Genomic DNA, 22,851 nt, shown 5'->3' on the forward strand with positions numbered 1-22,851 from the left:
ACGTGCTGTAAGTTTCTGTGTTCTATGCCGGAAGTCCAAAGCAACACACACAAAATGGTGGAGGTACTTAGCAGGTCAGGCGGCATCTATGGGAAAGTGTACAGTCAATATTTCTTCATCAGGAGTGAGAAGGAAGGGGGGAAGGTACCTGAAAAACAAAGGCGGGGTGGGGGGGGGGAGGGACAGAAAATTATAGCTGGAAGGTGGTAGGTGAAGCCAGGTGGGTGAGAAATTTCACATCATGTAAAACGGTGATAATAAATCTGATTCTGATTCTGACTTCAGCAAAGAAATATTTAATAAAATAGTCACAAAGCACAAAATAACTATTATTAGAGTATACTGTAAAATTATAAAATGAAATATTGCTTTTTAATGGGGCAATTTATAGCCTCTGTCAATGTTAATTGGCTATGAAATGTTTGTTTTTGTAACCCAATTTTAATCTCAAGATTCTGCCTTGAATATGCAATTGCACAACAGATTATGGTGAATGCCAAGATTACCACAGCAGCGACCTCTACCCCTCTGGAGAGAAAACTTTCCTGAGATACTGGCGTTCTCGGTTAAGGACTGCAGCTTTTCATAGGCTCCAGATCAGGGTCTCCTTAGGGTGCTTTTGCTATTGTTTGCATGGTGGGGGGTGGGTTTGGTGCTTTTGCTGCTGCAAGTGGGGGTAGCGGGAGGGGTGGGTCAATGCTTCCTCCACTGCTTGTGCTTGCCAAGCTGAATCACCGTCTAGTATAGTGGGGGGTGGGGGAAGGGGTCTACTGCACAGGATCATTAGAAGCTGCAGAAAGTTGCAAAATTAGTTAGCTCCATCATGAGTATCAGCCTCCATAGTGTCCAAGCCATCTTCAAGGAGCGATATCTCAGAAAGGTGCCACCCACCTGGCTTCATCACCCAGACCATGCCCTCTTCTCATTGCTACCATCAGGGAGACACACACTCAACAATTCAGGAACAGCTTCTTCCCCTCTGCCATCTGATTTCTGAATGGATATTGAACCCATGAGCACTACCTCACTACTTTTTTATTTCTGTTTTTGCACTACTTATTAAAATTAACTATTTTGTGTGTATATATACCTACTGTAATTCACAGTTTTTTTCCATTAATATGTATTGCATTGTTCTGCCGCTAGGAAGACAATAAATTTCGCGACTCACCGGTAATATTAAACAACACACACAAAATGCAGGAGGAACTCAGCAGGCCAGGCAGCATCTATGGAAAAGAGAAGAGCCAATGTCTCGGCCCGAAACGTCGACTGTACTCTTTTCCATAGAGGCTGCCTGGCCTGCTGAGTTCCTCCAGCATTTTGCGCATGTTGCTTGGATTTCCAGCATCAGCAGATTTTCTCTTGCCGGTGATATTAAGCCTGATTCTGATTCTGATTCCAATTGCTGGGGACTGTCCCTGACAACTTTTGTTTCTGTTTTTGCACTATTTTTAATTTAACTATTTAATTATACATATATACTGACTGTAATTGATTTTTTCTCTATATTTATCATGTATTGCATTGTCATAGTCATACTTTATTGATCCCGGGGGAAATCGGTTTTTGTTATAGTTGCCCATAAATAATAAATAGTAATAGAACCATAAATAGTTAAATAGTAATATGTAAATTATGCCAGTAAATTATGAAATAAGTCCAGGACCAGCCTATTGGCTCAGGGTGTCTGACCCTCCAAGGGAGGAGTTGTGAAGTTTGATGGCCACAGGTAGGAATGATTTCCTATGACGCTCTGTGTTGCATCTCGGTGGAATGAGTCTCTGGCTGAATGTACTCCTGTGCCCACCCAGTACATTATGTAGTGAATGGGAGACATTGTCCAAGATGGCATGCAACTTAGACAGCATCCTCTTTTCAGACACTACAGTCAGAGAGTCCAGTTCCACCCCCACAACATCACTGGCCTTACGAATGAGTTTGTTGATTCTGTTGGTGTCTGCTACCCTCAGCCTGCTGCCCCAGCACACAACAGCAGACATGATAGCACTGGCCACCACAGACTCATAGAACATCCTCAGCGTCGTCTGGCAGATGTTAAAGGACCTCAGTCTCCTCAGGAAATAGAGATGGCTTTGACCCTTCTTGTAGACAGCCTCAGTGTTCTTTGACCAGTCCAGTTTATTGTCAATTCGTATCCCCAGGTATTTGTAATCCTCCACCATGTCCACACTGACCCCCTGGATGGAAACAGGGGTCACCGGTACCTTAGCTTTCCTCAAGTCTACCACCAGCTCCTTAGTCTTTTTCACATTAAGCTGCAGATAATTCTGCTCACACCATGTGACAAATGTACACCATGTACTGCTGAAACTACGTTAACAAAATTCATGACATATGCTGGTGATATTATACCTCTCTAATTCCGATAGGGGGGTGCTTTGGGGTTCTAATGTCTTTGTCATTCATTCTATGGGGTTTCTTGTTTCGTGGATGTCCGTGAAGAGTAAGAATTTCAAGTTGTATACTGTATATGTTTTCTGATATGAAATTGAAACATTTGAACCACTTAAACCACCTCAGCTGAAGCTGGAATTAGCTTCATTTCACAGTTTCATCAGCATTCTGGCAGGCAATAACTTCCCAGGTTAAAACTTCTGACAACTGTGAGGCTCAAAGTGTACCGAGAGACTCCGCATCAGCCCCCCGAGAGTCATGTCGTGCCGAGTGTCGGTCTCTGCTTCAGAGGGCCTGAGAACTCAGCTGCTTGCAGTGTTTCCCCATTGTGTTCATAATGAAAATCTGTCAGCAATTGCTAGTAGCAGTTAGATTTCCGAACCAGTACATTAATCAGGGAAAAGAGCATGGCTTTCAAATCTGCAATGGTGTGTGCTTGCTTTCTGTCTGTAAACATTCACCTATAATCAGAGAATCAGGTTTACTACCATCATCAGATATGTTGTTATGTGGCAGCAGTACCTCATAATAAAAACTGTGAATTACGGTAAGTATATATATACTTTAATTTAACTATTTTATATAGTTTTATATTTTAAGACTGCTCCAACTGCACAGTGTAACGGTAACACACGAAGGCAGCATAACCATCAGAATGCTTTTCTTGAAACCAAATGATCCAACAGCCCACGTGGAGAGGACAAATGCAATATACCAGATCCGATCTGGAGACTGTCCCAGACACCATGCGGGATGGATGGGGGGAATGCTATCCACAAGACTACATAAACATCAGCTAGCCATAAGAAGAAATGCTCCTCTGTCACTTACGTCATATAAAATCACACATATTGAGTCTGTGTAAAGCATTGGTGAGGCCTCACTTGGGGTATTGTGAGCAGTTTTCAGCCCCCGATCTAAGAAAGGATGTGCTGATATTGTAGAAGGTTCAAAGGAGATTCACAAGAATGATTCCGGGATTTGAAAGACTTGCCGTATGAGGAGCATTTGATGACTGTGGGCCTGTGCTCACTGGAGTTCAGAAACAAGAGGTGACTTCATTGGAACCTACTGAATGTCGAAAGGCCTCGACAGACTGGATATGGATGTTAGTGGGGGAGTCTAAGACCAGAAGACACAGCCTCAGAATAGAGGGACGTCCATGTAATCCTCAGATTCAGCCGACGGCGTTAGTCTAGGGAAGACAATCTCTAGCCCCACCAAACGTGTGAGCTTGAGGTGCAAAACCTCCTGTTTGTGTGGATGCTGAGTGATGTGTACCACGTACCAAGTACCATAATATAACAGACAGGCCACTATATGTAATTAAATGATTTAGCTTATAATTCTCAATTTGACTAAAGGGTTAGTAAAGAAAAACAGAAAGAAAAGGGTCCAGTTTAATGAAATAGTCTAATGTGCAAGTTGGAGCTCACAGGTTCCCTTCGTTGGTCCTCCATCAGTTTCTCTGGACTTCGTTAACTCCCGGCCCCACTCCAAGTCCACTCTGTCCTGCTGTCTACGACCTTTCCTTTCTGGCATCTTCTCTCTTCATCTTCCACTGAACAAAAGACCCAGATCAGCTCGGTCTCAGGCACACAACAAGAAAAAAAAACACTCTCTTTATTGGACGATGCACATTCCAAAGCCCCCGTTATCTCTAGCCATAACCCAAACACTGCTGCTATAGAAAAACCATTACATTAGCAGTGAAACCTTTCCCAGGGTGTTACATCCATTTAGAATGAGGAGGAATTTCTTTAGCCAGAGAGTGATGAATCAGTGTGGAATTCCTTTCCACAGGCAGCTATGGAGGCCAAGTCATTGGGTATGTTTAAGGCAGAGGTTAATAGTAGTCAGGGCATGAAGGGCTACGGGGAGAAGGCAGGAGATCCGGGCTGAAAAGGAAAATGGATCAGCCATGATGAAATGGCGGAGCAGTTTCGACTGGCCAATGGCCTGATTCTGCTCCTATACCTTATGGTCTTATATCATTACACAAAGGACACCATTTCATCTGGGAAGTTGCAAAGCTCCTGGCAGAAGCGTAAAACAAGAAATTAAGAGAATTCTCAAAAGCTTGTTTTTCAATGGAAGGCTCTATTAACAAACATACAACATGGCACACAATGATGGGTTCCCCTTGAGAAGGTAATGCTGATCTGCCTTCCTGAATCGCTGAGGTGTGCATGTGGCCGTAATCCTGTTCGGGAAAGCATTCCAGGATTTTGACCCAGCAAAAGTTGAAGGAATGATGATATATTTCCAACTCAGGATTATTTGTGGCTTGTAGGGCAACTTCCGGGTGGTGATGTTCTATGCTCCATTTTTTATGACAGGGATTCCCGGCTGGGGTCCATGGACCCCTTGCTTAATAAGACCATAGGACCATAAGATATAGGAGCAGAAGTAGGCCATTCAGCCCATCGAGTCTGCTCCACCATTCAATCATGGGCTGATCCAATTCTTCCAGTCATCCCCACTCCCCTGTGGAACTCCACTGGTAACCGGCAGCCAGCTAGAATAGGATCCCTTTATTCCCACTCTCCGTTTTTTACTGATCAGCCAATGCTCCACCCATATTAGTAACTTCCCTGTAATTCTATGGGCTCTTATCTTGTTAAGCAGCCTCATATGCAGCACCTAGTCAAAGGCCTTCTGAAAATCCAAGCACACCACATCTATTGCATCTCTTTTGTCTACCCTGCTTGTAATTTCCTCAAAAAATTGTGGTAGGTTTGTCAGGCAGGATTTTCCTTTCAGGAAACCATGCTGGCTTTGGCCTATCTTGTCATGTGCCTCCAGGTACTCCGTAATCCCATCCCTAACTATTGATTCTAGCAACTTTCCAACCACTGATGTCAGGCTATCTGGTCTATAGTTTCCTTTCTGTTGCCTTCCACCCTTCTTAAATAGCGAAACAACATTTGCAATTTTCCAGTCATCTGGTACAATGCCAGAATCTATCGATTCTTGAAAGATCATTATTAATCTCTCCAGCTACTTCCTTCAGAACCCGAAGCTGCATTCCATCAGGTCCAGGAGGCTTATCCACCCTCAGACCATTAAGCTTCCTGAGTACCTTTACAGTCATTATTTTCACTGCACATACTTCACTTCCCTGACACTCTTGAATGTCTGGTTATACTGCAGATGTTCACGGTGAAGACTGATGCAAGATACCCATTCAGTTCCTCCACCATCTCTGCGTCTCTCATTACAATATCTCCAACGTCATTTTCTATTGGTCCTATATCTACCCTCAACTCTCTTTTACCCTTCGTATACTTAAAAAAAGCTTTTAGAATCTTCTTTGATATTAGTCGCCAGCTTCCTTTCATAATTCATCTTTCCCTTCCTAATGACCTTCTTAGTTTCCTTCTGCAAGTTTTTAAAAACTTCCCAATCCTCTATCTTCCCACTAGCTCTGGCTTCCTTGTATGGCCTCTCTTTTGCTTTCAGTTTGGCTCTGACTTCACTTGTCAGCCATGGTAGTATCCTTCTTCCATTCGAAAATGTCTTCTTATTTGGAATATCTCTGTCCTGCACTTTCCTCATTTTTCACAGAAACTCCAGCCATTGCTGCCCTAGTGGGCTCAACAACAAGCTGTTCTAAAAAGCCATCCCTGAGACTTTCTACAAATTTTCTCTATTGAGGTCCTATACTGGCCTGTTTTTCCCAATCCACTTTCATGTTAAAATCCCTAACGATTATCATGACATTGCCCTTCTGACACACCTTTTCTATCTCTTGCTGTAATTTGTAATCGATATCCCGGCTGCTGTTTGGAGGCCTGTATACAACTGCCATTAGGGTCCTTTTACCCTTGCCATTTCTTAACTCAACTCATAGAGACTCTATACTTTCCGATCCTATGTCATCTCTTCCTAATGATTTAATATTATTTCTTATACACAGGGCCACACCACCCCCTCTCCCCTACTAACCTATCTTTCCGATACACCGTATCAGAACACTTTCAGTCCAGTATTTGTTGCTTTCTGTTTTAACTGCACCACACCGCTATTGCCCTGTAACTCATCCCACTGGCTGTGATTATGCCTCATCTCCTGCCTGTCCTTTCTATCATCTCTGTTGAATGCTATCTTTGATTTATTTCTGTTTTCCCCTTCCTCAGCCCCTATCATTCCTGTTCCCATACCCCTGCCAAATTAGTTTAAATCCTCCCGAACACCTCTATTAAACCTGCCTGCTAGATATTGGACCCCTTTGGGTTCAGGTGTAACCCGTCCTTTTTGTACAGGTTGTACCTCCCCCAGAAGAACCCCCAGTGGTCCAGGAACCCGAAGCCCTGCCCCCTACACCAGTCTCTCAGCCATGAATTAATGCGCCTGATCATGCTATTCTTGCACTCGTTAGCACGTGCCACAGGCAGCAGTCCTGAGATTACTACCCTGGTATTGGTCCGGGGATAAAAAAGGTTGGGAACCCCAGTTCTATGTACTCACCATTATTTAAGTCTTTGAAATACAGCGTTGAATGGGCCCTTTGGGCCCAATGCCCGAACAGCCGATCAACTCAGCTAGCAACCAGCCTAATCACAGGACAATTTTTTTTTAGATTATGAGGACACGCAGTCCTCTTTTATTGTCATTTAGTAATGCATGCATTAAGAAATGATACAATATTCCTCCGGTGTGATATCACAAAAACACAGGACAGACCAAGACTGAAAAACTAACAAAAACCACATAATTATAACATATAGTTACAACAGTGCAACAATACCATAACTTGATGAAGAACAGGCCATGGCACAGTAAAAAAGTTCAAAGTCTCTCAAATGTCCCATATCTCTTGCAGACGGGAGAAGGAAGAAAACTCTCCCTGCCATGCCCGACCACAGTCTGACTCTGAGTCGTCCGAAAACTTTGAGCTTCCGATCAGCCCCCGACACCAAGTACCGAGCACCATCTCTATCTGAACGCTTTGACCTCAGCCTCGGTCGCCAGCAGCAGGCAAAGCCGGGGATTTTGGGGCCTTCTCTCCGGAAGATTCTCGATCGCACAGTAACAGCGACAACAAACCAGCATTTCAGAAATTTCTCCAGATGTTCCTTTGTGCTTTCACGTCTGTCTCCATCAAATCAGAATTGTCCACGGCCCCTATTTAACAGATACGATATCATTTCACCAGAGAGCTGCGCGCGCTGCGTCGCGCTGCCATCTTCTCCTCAATTTACAATGACCATTTAACCTACTAATTGATACATCTTTGGACTGTAGGAGGAAACTGGACTGGAACACCTGGAAGAAACTCACGCTGTCATGGGAAAACATTCATACTCCTTACAGACGGTGCCGGCTCCGGAATTGAAACCCAAACACCAGAACACACAGATCTGGTATAAGATAGCGCTACTGAAGATGGACGACGACTTACTGGTGGGTCATCAAGCAAGAAATACAACTAAATACTTTATCAGTAACACTCTTACTGTGTTAAGCTCTCACTGCAAACAAAGAAGAGGTGAGCAAAGGTGAGGCTTACTTGTGGGTCGAGGCGTATGGATGCCATGCAAAGTCAGAGCGAGGTTGAGACATGTTCGAGATGGAGTTGGGGTGAGCAGAGTAGCAGAGTCTCAGAGCTCATCCACTTAAACCAACTTAGATCGATCTGAGCACTGGACCAGCTTGGAAAGGTTGGGTACGGGCTGGAACGTGGCGGTGGGGTCTAGGCCCAGAGCATATTGACTTGATGGGGCCCAGGTCCTAGTGCTTGTGTTTATTATTCACATGATTAGGGTTTTTTTTTCTCTGTGCATTGGGTGTTGGTCTTTTTTTTAAATTGGGTTCTTTCAGGTCTCTTGGTTTGTGGCTGCCTGGAAGCAGATGAATTTCAAGGTTGTATAATATATGTATTGTGTAGTATTGTGCTAACTGCTATGCCTATTGTAGCACCCCCTAGCTTGCTCCAGGGATGGGAAATAAATGCTGGTCTTGGCCATGATAGTTGCAACCAGAAAAATTAATACACTAAAGAAAGTACTGGGTCATTAACTATGTCCTTCAAGCTGTCTAGTTGGGAAGGTGCTGCCTAAGCACTGGGTCATAGCATGAGACAATAGATTAGAAATTTGATCTTGGTTGCATGTCTTATATTCACAAGATAATAGCAAGCCAACAGAACTGAATTTTGGAAACACAGTTAATGCTAACTCAGCACACAGACAAGGTCAAGAGTAAGCAGGGAGCATAAATGTTGCTGTGCTTTTGCTCAAGTGTCGATAAGACTAGAATGAAAAGAAGGAAGACAACATCAATAAGACCAGGGAACTGATTGTGGCGTTCAGAAAGGGTAAGATGAGGGAACACACATGAGTCCTCATAGACGGGTCAGAAATATAAAGAGTGAGCAATTTCAAGTTCCTGGGTGTCAATATCACTGAGGATCCAACATGTTAATGCATCTACATAGGAGGCGCAACAGTGCCTACACTTCATTAGGAGTTTGATGAGATTTGGTATGTCACCAAAGACACTCGTGAATTTCTACAGATGTATTGTGGAAAGCATTCTAACTGCACAGGATCAAAATAAGCAGAGAATTATAACATTAGTCAGCTCCATCATGGGCAGTAGCCTCTGTAGTGCCCTGGACATCTTCAAGGAGTGATGCTTTAAAAAGGCGGCATCCATCGTTAAGGATCCTCGTCACCCAGGACATGCCCTCTTCTCATTCCTACCATCAGGGAGGAGGTACAGGAGCCTGAAGACCCCTCTTCTCATTCCTACCATCAGGGAGGAGGTACAGGAGTCTGAAGGCCCCTCTTCTCATTACTACCGTCAGGGAGGAGGTACAGGAGTCTGAAGGCCCCTCTTCTCATCACTACCATCAGGGAGGAGGTACAGGAGTCTGAAGACCCCTCTTCTCATTACTACCGTCAGGGAGGAGGTACAGGAGTCTGAAGACCCCTCTTCTCATTACTACCGTCAGGGAGGAGGTACAGGAGCCTGAAGACCCCTCTTCTCATCACTACCATCAGGGAGGAGGTACAGGAGCCTGAAGGCACACACTCAGCGATTCAGGAACAGCTTCTTCCCCTCTGCCACTCGATTTCTGAATGGACATTAAACCCATGAACTCTAACTCTCTGCTATTTTTATTCCAATTTTTGCACTACTTATTTAATTCAACTATTTAAAATACTTACTGTAATTCACAGTTTTTTTCTATTATTATATATTTTATTGTACTGCTGCTGTAAAGACAAGAAACTTCATGACATATGATATTAAACCTGATTAAAATATCAGTGAAACAGAGCCACAAAAAAATTAGTCCGGGCCTGAGCCATGAATGCAGCAGAAATCTGCAGCTGACCACGATACAGCTTGATCTCTGCTGAGCGGATACTCAGGCAGGGTGGGTGGGGGGGGGGGGAGGAGGGGAAACAGCACTGATAACACTCTGTACACCATGCCACATTGCCTCCAGTGGAACGCACCAGCTTCGACGCCTGTCTCCTGCCGGCTGTACACAGGTGGCACCGCAGCCTGAGGCCTAGTCCTTGCTATGGCCAAGGCCACAGAGCTTCCCCGCCTCCTGCCAATAAACCAGTGAATTGGACTTGCAGCATTCCACATTAACAATGTCCTAAAAGGTCTTGGTGATCACAAGGATGTCAGCAATTATATAAAGTAAATCTTTAATCGGGAACTATTTCTGGGCTGCCAATTTCCTTTTATTCAGATAACACAAAGTAGTAGAGCAAAAGGTCATTGTTCAGAAGAGAGGTTCCATCTGACTCATTGGCACCTCTTATCTTAACATAGAACATCAAAGGACAGTACAGGATTTTTCCGAGATCTATCGAAACCTTCCTCCCACTTAGCCTCCCATTTAACCGGCTGCTACATATCTCAATTCCTCAACAGCAGTTGTGAAGGGTTGTACAACAGGTACTCAACCAACATATACTGTAAGGATTGCTTTCATTGATATTTTTCCACTAAAGTCTGTTTAAAATATATCCTCCTGTCTGAGAAAATACTTAATTGGTCATGTAGTAATGAAAATAGATGGTGTGAAACAACTTGCAGAACTTAATATATTCATTCTGGATGCTGAGAAACCAAATTCTGCTCTGATCTCAGAACAGAGGCAATGTAGAGGACTGTTGGTTTTGTTTTGGATCTTTTTTCATCATCCCTTACCCAGGCTACCATGTCCCATTGCTGTTCATCACATGTAACTTCCACAAGCAAACAGACGGGTAAACAAATGGCACAATGTACACTCAGTGGCCACTTTATTAGGGACCTCCTATATCTAATCAAATGGTCACTGAGTGTTTGTTCTGGATCTTCTGCTGCTGTAGCCCATTCACTTCAAGTTTGGACATATTGTGCATTCGGACATGCTCTTCTGCAGACCACTACTGTAGCATGTGGATATTTGAGTTACTGTCGCCTTCCTGTCAGATTTGAACCAGTCTAGCTGTTCTCCTCTGACCTTTATCATCAATAAGATGTTTTTACCCACAGGACTGCTGCTCACTGGATTTATTTTTTCGTTTTTCACACCATACTCTGTAAACTTCAGAGACTGCTGTGTGTGAAAACCCTAGGAGATCAGCAGTTTCTGAGATACTCAAACCACCCCATCTGGCACAGTGAAAGTCACTGAGATCACATTTCTTTCCCCATTCTGATGTTTGGTCTGAACAATAGCTGAGCCTCTTGACCTCGTCTGCATGCTTTTATACATTGAGTTGCTGCCGCGTGATTGGCCGATTACATATCTGCATTAATGAGCAGATGTCCCTACTAAAGTGGCCACTGAGTGTAAATGTTTATTGATGTGAGCCTTTTGGCACATTACAGATGCACTGGCCTTTATGAATTTGCTTCAATGACAGTTTGGTTAGTTTGAACTTTGGAAATTGCAATCTCCTCATCAAAATTCTGACTCCATAGGAGCAGAGGCTGAAAATAAGTCAACCTTGGCATTAGACATGGCAAATTGCCACGATAAAGCTCCAGAGAACAAACGAAATCTATCTAGCCAAGCAAGATTAATACAAGATACTCACTTTGAATTCAACGCTCAGCCTCATAGGTTATTACACAAATATAATAAATTTTATTGGCCAAAGGACTGAGTAAGACATCAGACTACCTGATTATTTTTCTTTTCATCTGGATCTGCCTTTGAACTCAACACTGAGTGTTAAGGTCAATATTAAAAATAAATACAACAAAGTAAAATCAGAATGCAATCCAAATACTCAGCAACTTGGGCAGCATCTGCAGTGTTAAGGTTTCAAGTTATAGCCTGTCTCCAGAACGGCGAGCTGGGAGAAATGGTAACAACAGACTTAAAGATCAACTGTACTGGTCGTATATACTGATGTGTATTAGGAATTTGCTGTGATGTTTTGTAATGACAGGCAACAAAATAAAACATTCAGCAATTACAAAGAATAAAGAATTCTATAGAAAGTAAGGTTAGAAAGCAAGGTTCAATGTTCAAGGTACATTTATGTATGTATGCAGTAAACAACCCTGAGATTCGTCTTCATCACAGACAGCCGCAAAACAAAGATCATGGAAGCCTTTCAAAGAAAAAACATCAACCCACCCTCCACACGCGCAAAAAAACAATCGGGCAAACGGCAACGAGGACCTCAAACCCACCCATGTGCAAAAAACAGTTTGTGCAAACCCCCCACTCGTAAAAAACCCATGGCGCAAAACAGCAACAAGAACATCAACCCGCCCCTCCCATGCAAAAAAATCAAACAAATCGTGCAAACGGCAAAAAAGAACGGGCGGAAGTACAGAACATAAAAAGATATAACCAAAAGTCTCCAATTGACCTACAGTCTAATACATAAATCACAGGCATAGAACCTTGGTATCATCCTCTGACAGCATCGAGGGATCGGGAGACCACTTGAACACAGGGGCCTTCTCTTGGGAGCAGCCAGTGGGAGACCAGCACACACAGACACCTTCCTCTGGCAGCAACGAGCAAGAGCCTGGGTAGACGGCACTGGATACTCACTTACTTTCTGGAAAGGACAGATATAAGCAAAAAGTGTATAAATAGATCATTACAATGTAAATAGCATTGTAAAAAGTGGCTTAAGGTGTTTTACAATAAACCAATGACAAGGAGGAAGATTTGCATTCCTGTGGATGGCAGTGACACCAGGAGTTCAGTGATGTCCCAAGTGCAGAGGGAGAGGTGCAGATGCAGAATGAACAGTTCACTGAGTTTTACTAAGAGCTGTGCAGAACCAAAAAAGGGTGGCGGGGTGGAGATACGTCTCTACTAAAGGAGGTGTAGGGAACTTTTTCCCTCTGCTAGCCTGCAAGTCACCCTTGGGCAAGGTGTAGCACCTGCTTAGCCCCCGATCAGGGTCATGTGAAGCCATGGGAGCAGGTGGTGGATGGTCGTATGAGCAGCCGGTGCACATCACAAGTCCTGCTTGTGCGACCTCTGACGCCAGGCAGACAATCTCTGAAGAGTATTGCTAATGGCTGGGGTCACCTGTCTTGTAGAGACACTGCCCAGAAGATGGCAATGGCAAACCACTTCTGTAGAAATTTCCCAAGAACAATCATGCTCAAAGCCATGATCGCTCACATCAATATGACACGGCGCATAATGATGATGTCATACACACAGCACACAGCACACACAGTTACGTTAGCAGAAGATTGTACAGTCGCAAAAAAATATAACCCAGATCCCTGAGTGGCATGAAATATAGATTGATGGTGACCGGCATAAACATGAGCAAGTCTGCGGATGCTGGAAATCCAAAGCAACATCTTGCTCCCGATGGGGCCTCCTCTACGTTGGAGAGACCCATCCTAAATTGGGGTCTGCTTCATCAGGCACAGCTACTCCATTCGCCACAAGTGGATCTTCCCTGTGGCCAAACATTTTAATTCCAATTCCTATTCCAACATGTTAGTCCATGGCCTCCTCTTGTGCCACCAGCAGGTTGGAGGAACAGCACCTTATGTTCTGTCTGGGTAGCTTCCAACCTGGTGGCATGAATATTGATTTTTCCTTTTAGTAAATAAGATTTTCCTGCCCTCCTCATCTTCTTCTTTTCCCCGCTCTGGCCTCTTACATCTTCTCAGCTTCCTATCACTTCCCCCTGGGTCCCCTCCTCCTTCCCTTTCCCCTATGGTCCACTCTCCCCTCCTATCAGCTTCCTTCATCTTCAGCCCTTGACCTTTCACCTGGCTTCACCCATCACCTTCTACCTATCCTCTTTCCCCTCCCCCACCTTTTTATTCGGGCATCTCTCCCAGTCCTTCTCAGTCCTGAGGAAGGGTCTTGGCCCAAAACATCAACAGTTTATTCATATCAATAGATACTGCCTGACATGCGAAGTTCCTCCAGCATTTTGTTCGTGTTGTTTTTGATGATGCATGGGGCGTTGTCCCGCAGCCACATTTCTGCAAGAGCAATCACACAAAATTTTATGTTAGCACGTTTATCCTTATATTGTAGTGTACAACTGCTGTAAAATCTAATTCTCATGGCATTGATACCCTGTGTATGACAAACAAATACCTGAATCTGCAGAGATTCAGTATGACATCTGAAACTTTGACACACTTCTATAGATGTGTAGTAGAGAGTGTGTTGACTGACTGCATCACAGTCTGGTGTGGGAACACCAACGCCCTTGAACGGAAAATCTTATAAAAGGTAGTGGTTTTGGCCCAAACCATCACGGCTAAAGTGCTCCCAACCATTGAGCACATCTGCATGAAACACTGTCGTAGGAAGGCAGCATCCATCATCAGAGATCTTCACCACCCAGGACATGTTCTCTTCATGCTGCTGCTATCAGGAAGAAGGTACAAGAGATTCAGGCTTCACACCGCCAGGTTCAAGAACAGGTACTGCCCCTCAACCATCAGACTCTTGAAAGAAAGGGGATGACTACACTCAGTTGCCCCATATATATATTCTTTTTCTCTCTCCTTTTTCTCCCTCTGTCCCTCTCACTATAATCCTTGCCCATCCTCTGGGTTTTCCCCCCCTCCCCCTTTTCTTTCTCCCTGGGCCTCCTGTCCCATGATCCTCTCATATCCCTTTTGCCAATCACCTGTCCAGCTCTTGGCTCCATCCCTCCCCCTCCTGTCTTCTCTTATCATTTCGGATCTCCCCCTCTCACTTTCATATCTCTTACTAGCCCTTCTTTCAGTTAGTCCTGACGAATGGTCTCGGCCCGAAACATCGACTGTACCTCTTCCTAGAGATGCTGCCTGGCCTGCTGCGTTCACCAGCAACTTTGATGTGTGTTGCTTATCTCACTCTTAAGAATCTTTTATCTCATTATCTCATGTTCTCATTATTTATTGAAATTTATTTATATGGTATTTGTGTTTGCATAGTTCATTGTCTTCTGCACTCTGTTCAATCTTTCATTGATCTTGTTATAGTTATTATTCTATAGATTTGCTGAGTTTGCCCAGAAGAAAATGGATCTTAGCATTGTATATGGTGACATTTATATGCTTTGATAATGAATTTACTTTGAACTTCAACTTAGCTTAAAGGACCAATGAGTGACAAGAAGAAAAATGGTACTGGCTGAAATAACAGAGACACAGTGGCAGTGATTGACCACTGTTGAACTCAATATTGAGGCTGGAAGGTTGTCGAGATTGAAATGTTGCTCTTTAAACCTCTTTTTAGCTTCGCAGGAAGATGAAAGAGATTGCGGACAAAGAATTTCGGGAGGCAGTGAATTAAAATGACAAGTGGCCGAATGAAGTGAATGTGGCTGGTCAACATTCGCACATTAGGCCTCCCTGGTGGAAACTCTCCATGCGTCATCACTAATTGACGGCAGCAAAGAGATGGACGAGAGGAGTGGCTAATGAGAGGGATGAGAAATTGATGCTGTCTCAGAGAGTGTAAGTCTGAGTTAGGGGATAATACTGTGGCCAAATGGAAAAGCTTTACTCTGCCTTCATGGCATATTAAATCTAAATTTATATGTAATGTAATGTAAAGACAATTCTAACTGGCTGCATCACTGTCTGGTATGGGAGGAAGGAGGTTGTGAGGTGGCTCCTACATAGGATCAGTCAGCTGCAGGGTGTAAACTCAGTCAGTTCCATCATGGGCACCAGCCTCCGTAGTATCCCGGACATCTTCAAGGAACGGTGCCTCAAAAAAAGAGGTGTCCATCGTTAAGGACCCCCATCACCCAGGACATGCCTTGTTCTCATTGACAACATCAGGGAGGAGGTACAGGAGCCTGAAGACACACAGTCAATGATTCAGGAACAGCTTCCTCCCCTCTGCCATCCCATTTCTGAATGGACATTGAAATCATGAACAGTACCTTACTACTCTTTCATTTCTATTTTTGCACTACTTATTATTTAACTATTTGATATATATATTTACGTAATGCACATTTTTCCTCTGTTATCATGCATTGCAATGTACTGCTGCCGCAAAGTGGACAAATTTCACGCCACTTGCTGTTGGCATTAATCATATAACCATGTAACAATTACAACATGGAAACAGGCCATCTCAGCCCTTCTAGTCCATGCTGAACTCTTACTCTCACTTAGTCCCACCGACCTGCACTCGGTCCATAACCCTCCATTCCTTTCCTCTCCATATATCTATCCAATTTAACTTTAAACGACAACATCGAACCTGCCTCAACAACTTCTGCTGGAAGCTCATTCCACACAGCTACAACTCTCTGAGTAAAGAAGTTCCCCCTCTTGTTACCCCTAAACTTTTGTCCTCTAACTCTCAACCCATGCCCTCTTGTTTGAATCTTCCCCACTCTCAATGGAAAAAGTCTAACCACGTCAACTCTATCAATCCCCCTCATAATTTTAAACACCTCTATCAAGTCCCCCCTCAACCTTCTACGCTCCAAAGAAAAAAGACCTAACTTGTTCAACCTTTCTCTGTAACTTAGGAGATGAAACCCAGGCAACATTTTAGTAAACCTCCTCTGTACTCTCTCAATTTTATTGACATCCTTCCTATGATTCAGTGACCAGAACTGTATACAATACTCCAGATTTGGCCTTACCAATGCCTTATACAAATTCAACATTACATCCCAACTCCTATACTCAATGCTCTGATTAATAAAGGCCAGCAAACCAAAAGCTTTCTTCACCACCCTATCCACATGAGATTCCATCTTCAGGGAACTATGCACCATTATTCCTAGATCGCTCTGTTCTAAAGCATTCTTTAATGCCCTACCATTTACCGTGTATGTCCTATTTTGATTAGTTCTACCAAAATGTAGCACCTCACATTTTTCAACATTAAACTCCATCTGCCATCTTTCAGCCCACTCTTCTAACTGTCCTAAATCTCTCTGCAAGTTTTGAAAACCTGCCTCATCATCCACAGCATTAAACCTGATTCTGATGAAATTGTACCATCATGCATATAAAAATAAATTATCTTCGCTGGGAGATGCTGTCTTCTCGTTACTACTATCAATGAGGGGGTTTCTTCTTGAGCACAACACCTCTGCTGGGGCAAAGGCTGCCAACAGCAGCTTGCCAGAGCCCTCTGTCCTGGGCTGAAGGTTGATTGGCCCTGTAGCTTCCACTGTCACCATATGGCTTCATACGTCTTCTGGGCGAAAATCCTTCCTCTGCCAGGGATGAAGTCTTTGGAGCTTCTGTTGGCATTTCTTGAGCTTTGGGTTTTTTTTAAGGGGATGGGGTTGCTAGTCCCATGCCCAAGTCTCTGCCTTTCACGGCCAGGCTTGGGACTGTCCATGACAGTGTTCAGTAAGGAGGCACAGGTGGATGAAAAACCCCGCTCAGTGATTCGGAGACAAACTCTTCCCTCCGTAATCAGATATCTAAGTGGTCCATGAGCTCATGAATACCATTTTCATACATTTTTTGCATTACTTATCTTCGTAATTGATTCTAAATCTAATGTCTTAACATTGCATTGCTGCTTCAAAACCACAAATTTCATGTCAAATCAGTGATAACACTGGACAACAAAGATTTTGCTTCCTGAATACTTTTGGGCATACCTTATGGATTTTTGACTGCTAATCATGAAAATCATCATGAAGTTTCCCTATCATGCACCATTTTTTTGAAATTGCCTATATTTGCTATTTCAATTTATAACTCAAGCCAGAATAACTGATGCCAAGATTAAGGAAGGCATTTTTGTTGGTCCACAAATCAAGCAGATCATCAATTTATAATTCAAGTCAATTAAAATGTTGCCCACAATATAAGCTGTAAAGCTTTCTATCTTGTCCAAGCATACCTGGGCAAGCTCAGGCAGGGCAGGTGCTGCATGGCAGGACAGATGTTAGAAAGGGCTATAAAAGCATCACACACAGATGACACTATGCATTGAGTTTACATGGATATCGGTTTGCAATCACTTTGATGCACATGCTCTACATGCACAGAATATTGTGTGTTCTCATTACAATAAAGTAATTGTATTTTCAGGAGTATTTCTGATAGCAAAATGCCTTGTCAATGTTACAACAGCTGCGATACTTTCTGTTATATTTGTTGCGAGCATACGCTTATATCTCAAAGACAGAGCATGAGTCACCTTATTAAAAAAGCCTATGAGCTCTACTCTGGGTGTAATATTGGCGACCAAGACAAATCTTGGGCTCTTCACGTTTCCTGCATTCCCATTTAGACTTCATCCTTGCAAATCTTGGTGCTGTCAGTGACGAGCACGGTGAAAGGTTTCACCAGGACATTGCGGTCATGGAGAAACGGTATCAGGCCAACTGGAATCCATCAATGCTGGCTGATTATTGTTGGACCTTTAAGCAAGTAGCCTCAGACACTGAGTACAAATGAAAATCACCAACAGAACATTTTTAGCTTAGTTGAACTATTGCAAATCGTCAGCACTATTATGCAATTAAACACATTATAGTCAATAATAGATAATTTCTTGTTTCTCCAAACTCCTACGTGTTACAAGTAGTCTGGAATTAGATTAGTATTCAGCTTTAAGCTGTCTATCACAAACACATAAAATGGCTGAGGAAGCAGCATTGTAGAAAAAAAAATGTCCAGTCTAATAAATCATATTCTGATTCGTGGTTGAAAATCTTATTGGTAAACCATAATTCATTGGTAATAGTGTGACATCACGTATTGAATCAGAGTCCTTCAGCACAAATACGGGCCCTTTTTCCCGACTCATTTATACTGACCAAATTGTTAACTTGAATGGGTGTTCAACGCCATCTACTAACCTCTTGCACGCTGCTGTCAGAGGAAGGTGTCTGTGTGCGACAGTCTCTCTCTCCCCCTCACTCGCTGCTCCCGGGGGAAGGTCCCGGTGTGCAAATGATCTCTTTCTCGCTCCCTCGATGGCGCCAGAGTCCTGGGTCTTGTGCAAGGTTTAATCGGCGTGGTTTGTGGATTGGATCCTGCTTTTGGATCCTTTTGTTTGGTGCTATTTTGTGCAATTTTGATAGGGGCAGCCTGCAGACAAGAAATGCCACAGTGCTAAATTGAACTGAACTGAAGACGCCCGGACTCTTTAGATGACAACTTTATGGGTTGGTGTTTTACATTCTGCGTATTTCACTTTTTTTGCCATTAGTGCAATTTGCACTTTTGTCTGTTGGAGGAGTTGATGTTTTTCTTGAATGGGTTCCACAGTTTTGTGATGAAACTCAGCGCTGTGTACTGCATATGTACTTTGATAATAATCTAATTCGAATGTCCAACATTTGGCTTATTTTCCTCTGAACCTGATTGTTGTAATTGTTCCTGCTTCTACCATGTCAGTAAACCGCTTCCCTTCCGGCCCTTTCCTCCCCCCTCCTGATCTAACCAGCTCTACCTGCAACCAGCTCAGTCCCCCTCGTCCTGGTCCTTTCCCCTTCCTCCACCCACTCCATTTGCCCATCGCCCACACGGGCTCCCTTCTCCCCACTGATCATCTACCCACCACTGGTTCCCACAACCAATGACTCACTTTCATGGACTCTTCATCTCATGTTCCCGATATTTATCGCTCATGAATTTATTATTGTTGTTTTTTCTTTTTTGCATTTGCACAGTTTGTTGTCTTCTGCACTCCATCTGAACACCCTAGTTGGACGGTCTTTCATTGATTCTGTTATGGCTATTATTCTATGGACTTATTGAGTGTGCCTACAAGAAAATTAATCTCAGGGTTGTCTGTGGTGACATATATGTACTTTGATAATAAAATTCACTTTGAATTTGAAATTTGCCTTTCGCACCTCACTCAGTTGGTTCTATGCTTCGCCTTCCTCTCCTATTAGATTCCACCATCTTCATCCCATTGTCACCTCCACCTGTCACCTCCCATTTTCTGTTGCTACTACCACTCTCCTCTCCTCCATCTACCCATCGCCCCTCCTCACCTGGATCCACCTAACACCTCACAGTTCCTGTTACCAATACCACTTTCTTCTCACAACACACACAAAAAGTGCTGGTGGAACGCAGCAGGTCAGGCAGTATCTGTAGGAAGAGGTATAGTCAATGTTTCGGGCCAAGACCCTTCGTCAGGACTAACTGAAAGAAAAGATAGTAAGAGATTTGAAAGTGGGAGGGGGAGGGGGAGATCCGAAATGATAGGAAAAGACAGGAGGGGGAGGGATGGAGCTAAGAGCTGGACAGGTGATTTGGCAAAAGGGATACGAGGCTGGAGAAGGGAGAGGATCATGGGACAGGAGGCCTAGGGGGAGAAAGAAAGGGGGAGGGGGTGAAAAACCTAGAGGATAGGCAAGGAGTTATAGTGAGAAGGACAGAGCGAGTAAAAAGAGAGAGAGAAAGGGGGAAAGAAAGAAAGAAAATAAATAAATAAATAAATAAATAAATAAGGGATGGAGTACGAAGGGGAAGTGGGGCATTAATGGAAGTTTCAGAAGTCAATGTTCATACCATCAGGTTGGAGGCTACCCAGACGGAATATAAGGTGTTGTTCCTCCAACCTGAGTGTGGCTTCATCTTTACAGTAGAGGAGGCCGTGGATAGACATGTCAGAATGGGAATGGGATGTGGAATTAAAATGTGTGGCCACTGGGAGATCCTGCTTTCTCTGGCGAACAAAGCATAGGTGTTCAGCAAAATGATCTCTCAGTCTGCGTCGGGTCTCGCCAATATATAGAAGGCCACATCGGGAGCACCGGATGCCGTATATCACCCCAGCTGACTCACAGGTGAAGTGTCGCCTCACCTGGAAGGACTGTCTGGGGCCCTGAATGGTGGTAAGGGAGGAAGTGTAAGGGCATGTGTAGCACTTGTTCCGCTTACAAGGATAAGTGCCAGGAGGGAGATCGGTGGGAAGGGATGGGGGGACGAATGGACAAGGGAGTCGCGTAGGGAGCGATCCCTGTGGAAAGCAGAGGGGGGAGGGGAGGGAAAGATGTGCTTAGTTGTGGGATCCCGTTGGAGGTGGCAGAAGTTACTGAGAATTATATGTTGGACCAAGAGGCTGGTGGGGTGGTAGGTGAGGACCAGGGGAACCCTATTCCTAGTGGGGTGGCAGGAAGATGGAGTGAGAGCAAATGTGCGTGAAATGGGGGAGATGCGTTTGAGAGCAGAGTTGATGGTGGAGGAAGGGAAACCCCTTTCTTTAAAAAAGGAGGACACCTCCCTCATCCTGGAATGAAAAACCTTATCCTGAGAGCAGGTGCGGCGGAGACAGAGGAATTGCGAGAAGGGGATGGCATTTTTGCAGGAGACAGGGTGGGAAGAGGTATAGTCCATGGGAGGGAGGTGTTGGAAATTCATTAACTTTGCCTCCAACTTTCACCCTGCCCTCAAGTTTACCGGGTCCATTTCCGACATCTCCCTCCCCTTTCTTGATCTCTCTGTCTCTGTCTCTGGAGACAGCTTATCCACTGATGTCTACTATAAGCCTACAGACTCTCATATCCTCCACTGATGAGGCCATCAATATATTGGTGAGACCCGATGCAGGCCGGGAGATCGTTTCACTGAACACCTACCAGAGAAAGCAGGATCTCCCAGTGGCCACACATTTTAATTCCACATCCCATTCCCATTCTGACATGTCTATCCACGACCTCCTCTACTGTCAAGATGAACCCACACTCAGGTTGGAGGAACAACACCTTATATTCCGTCTGGGTAGCCTCCAACCTGATGGCTGAACATTGACTTCTCTAACTTCCGTTAATGCCCCACCTCCCCTTCGTACCCCATCCCTTATTTATTTATTTATTCTCCCCCCCCCCCTTTTTTCTCTCTTTTTTCTCCTTCTGTCCCTCTCACTATAACTCCTTGCCCATCCTCCGGGTTCCCCCCCCCCTTTCTTTCTCCCTAGGCCTCCTATCTTCCATGATCCTCTCCCTTCTCTGGCCTCGTATCCCTTTTGCCAATCAACTGTCCAGCTCTTGGTTGCATCCCTCCCCCTCCTGTTTTCTCCTATCATTTCTGATCTCCCCCTCCCCCTCCCACTTTCAAATATCTTACTAACTCTACTTTCAGTTAGTCCTGATGAAGAGTCTCGGCCCGAAACGTCGACTGTACCTCTTCCTAGAGATGCTGCCTGGCCTGCTGCGTTCACCAGCAACTTTTATGTGTGTTGCTTGAAATTCCAGCATCTGCAGGTTTCCTCATGTTTCCACTCTGTTCTCCTCCATCTACCCATTGCCCCCATTGCCCCTCCTCACCTGGATCTACCTATCACCTCCCAATCTCTGTTACTACTAACACTCTCCCCTCCTCCATCTGCCTATCGCCCATCCTCACCTAGACTCACTCCTCTATCTACCTGCTGCCCACCACCCCCCTCACCTGGATCCACCTGTCATCTTCCACTCTTGCTTTCTTTTTATAATCGGCAATCTCCCCAGCTTCTTTCAGCCCAGATGAAGGATCTCAATGTGTGGTGTTAAATTTCCAGTGCCCTCTACCTGACCAGTTGAGTTTCGCCAGCAACTTGTCTGTTGCTTCAGGTCCCACCGTCTGCAGTCTCTTGTGTCTGCCAAAGGGTTTCGGCCCACAGCGTCGGCTGTTTACTCTTTTCTACAGATGCTGCCTGGCCTGCTGAGTTCCTCCAGCGTCTTGTGTGTGTTGTTTGGTTTTCCAGCATCTGCAGATTCTCTCTTGTTTCTCCTATGTCTGTATTGAGTTTCCATACTGGGACGGCAGCTGGAGACATTAATTGGAGACCTGTTCACTACCACAATCTGGAATACTGGAAAGCAGAAGAGAAATAATGTAACCTTTGTAACTCCTGTACTTATAATAAAGATAATTACTGTAATTTACATTATGACACAGAAAGTATGTTAGTAATTTATGCAACACATAAAAATAAAGAAAGAAATGTGCACTGTCATTGAGTCATAGAAAAGTACAGCACAGAAACAGACCCTTCAGCCCATCTAGTTCATGCCAAACCAGTAAAACTGCCTACTCCCA

This window comes from Mobula birostris, chromosome 29, assembly GCF_030028105.1.
Source record: "Mobula birostris isolate sMobBir1 chromosome 29, sMobBir1.hap1, whole genome shotgun sequence".
NCBI classification, from domain to species: Eukaryota; Metazoa; Chordata; class Chondrichthyes; order Myliobatiformes; family Myliobatidae; genus Mobula; species Mobula birostris.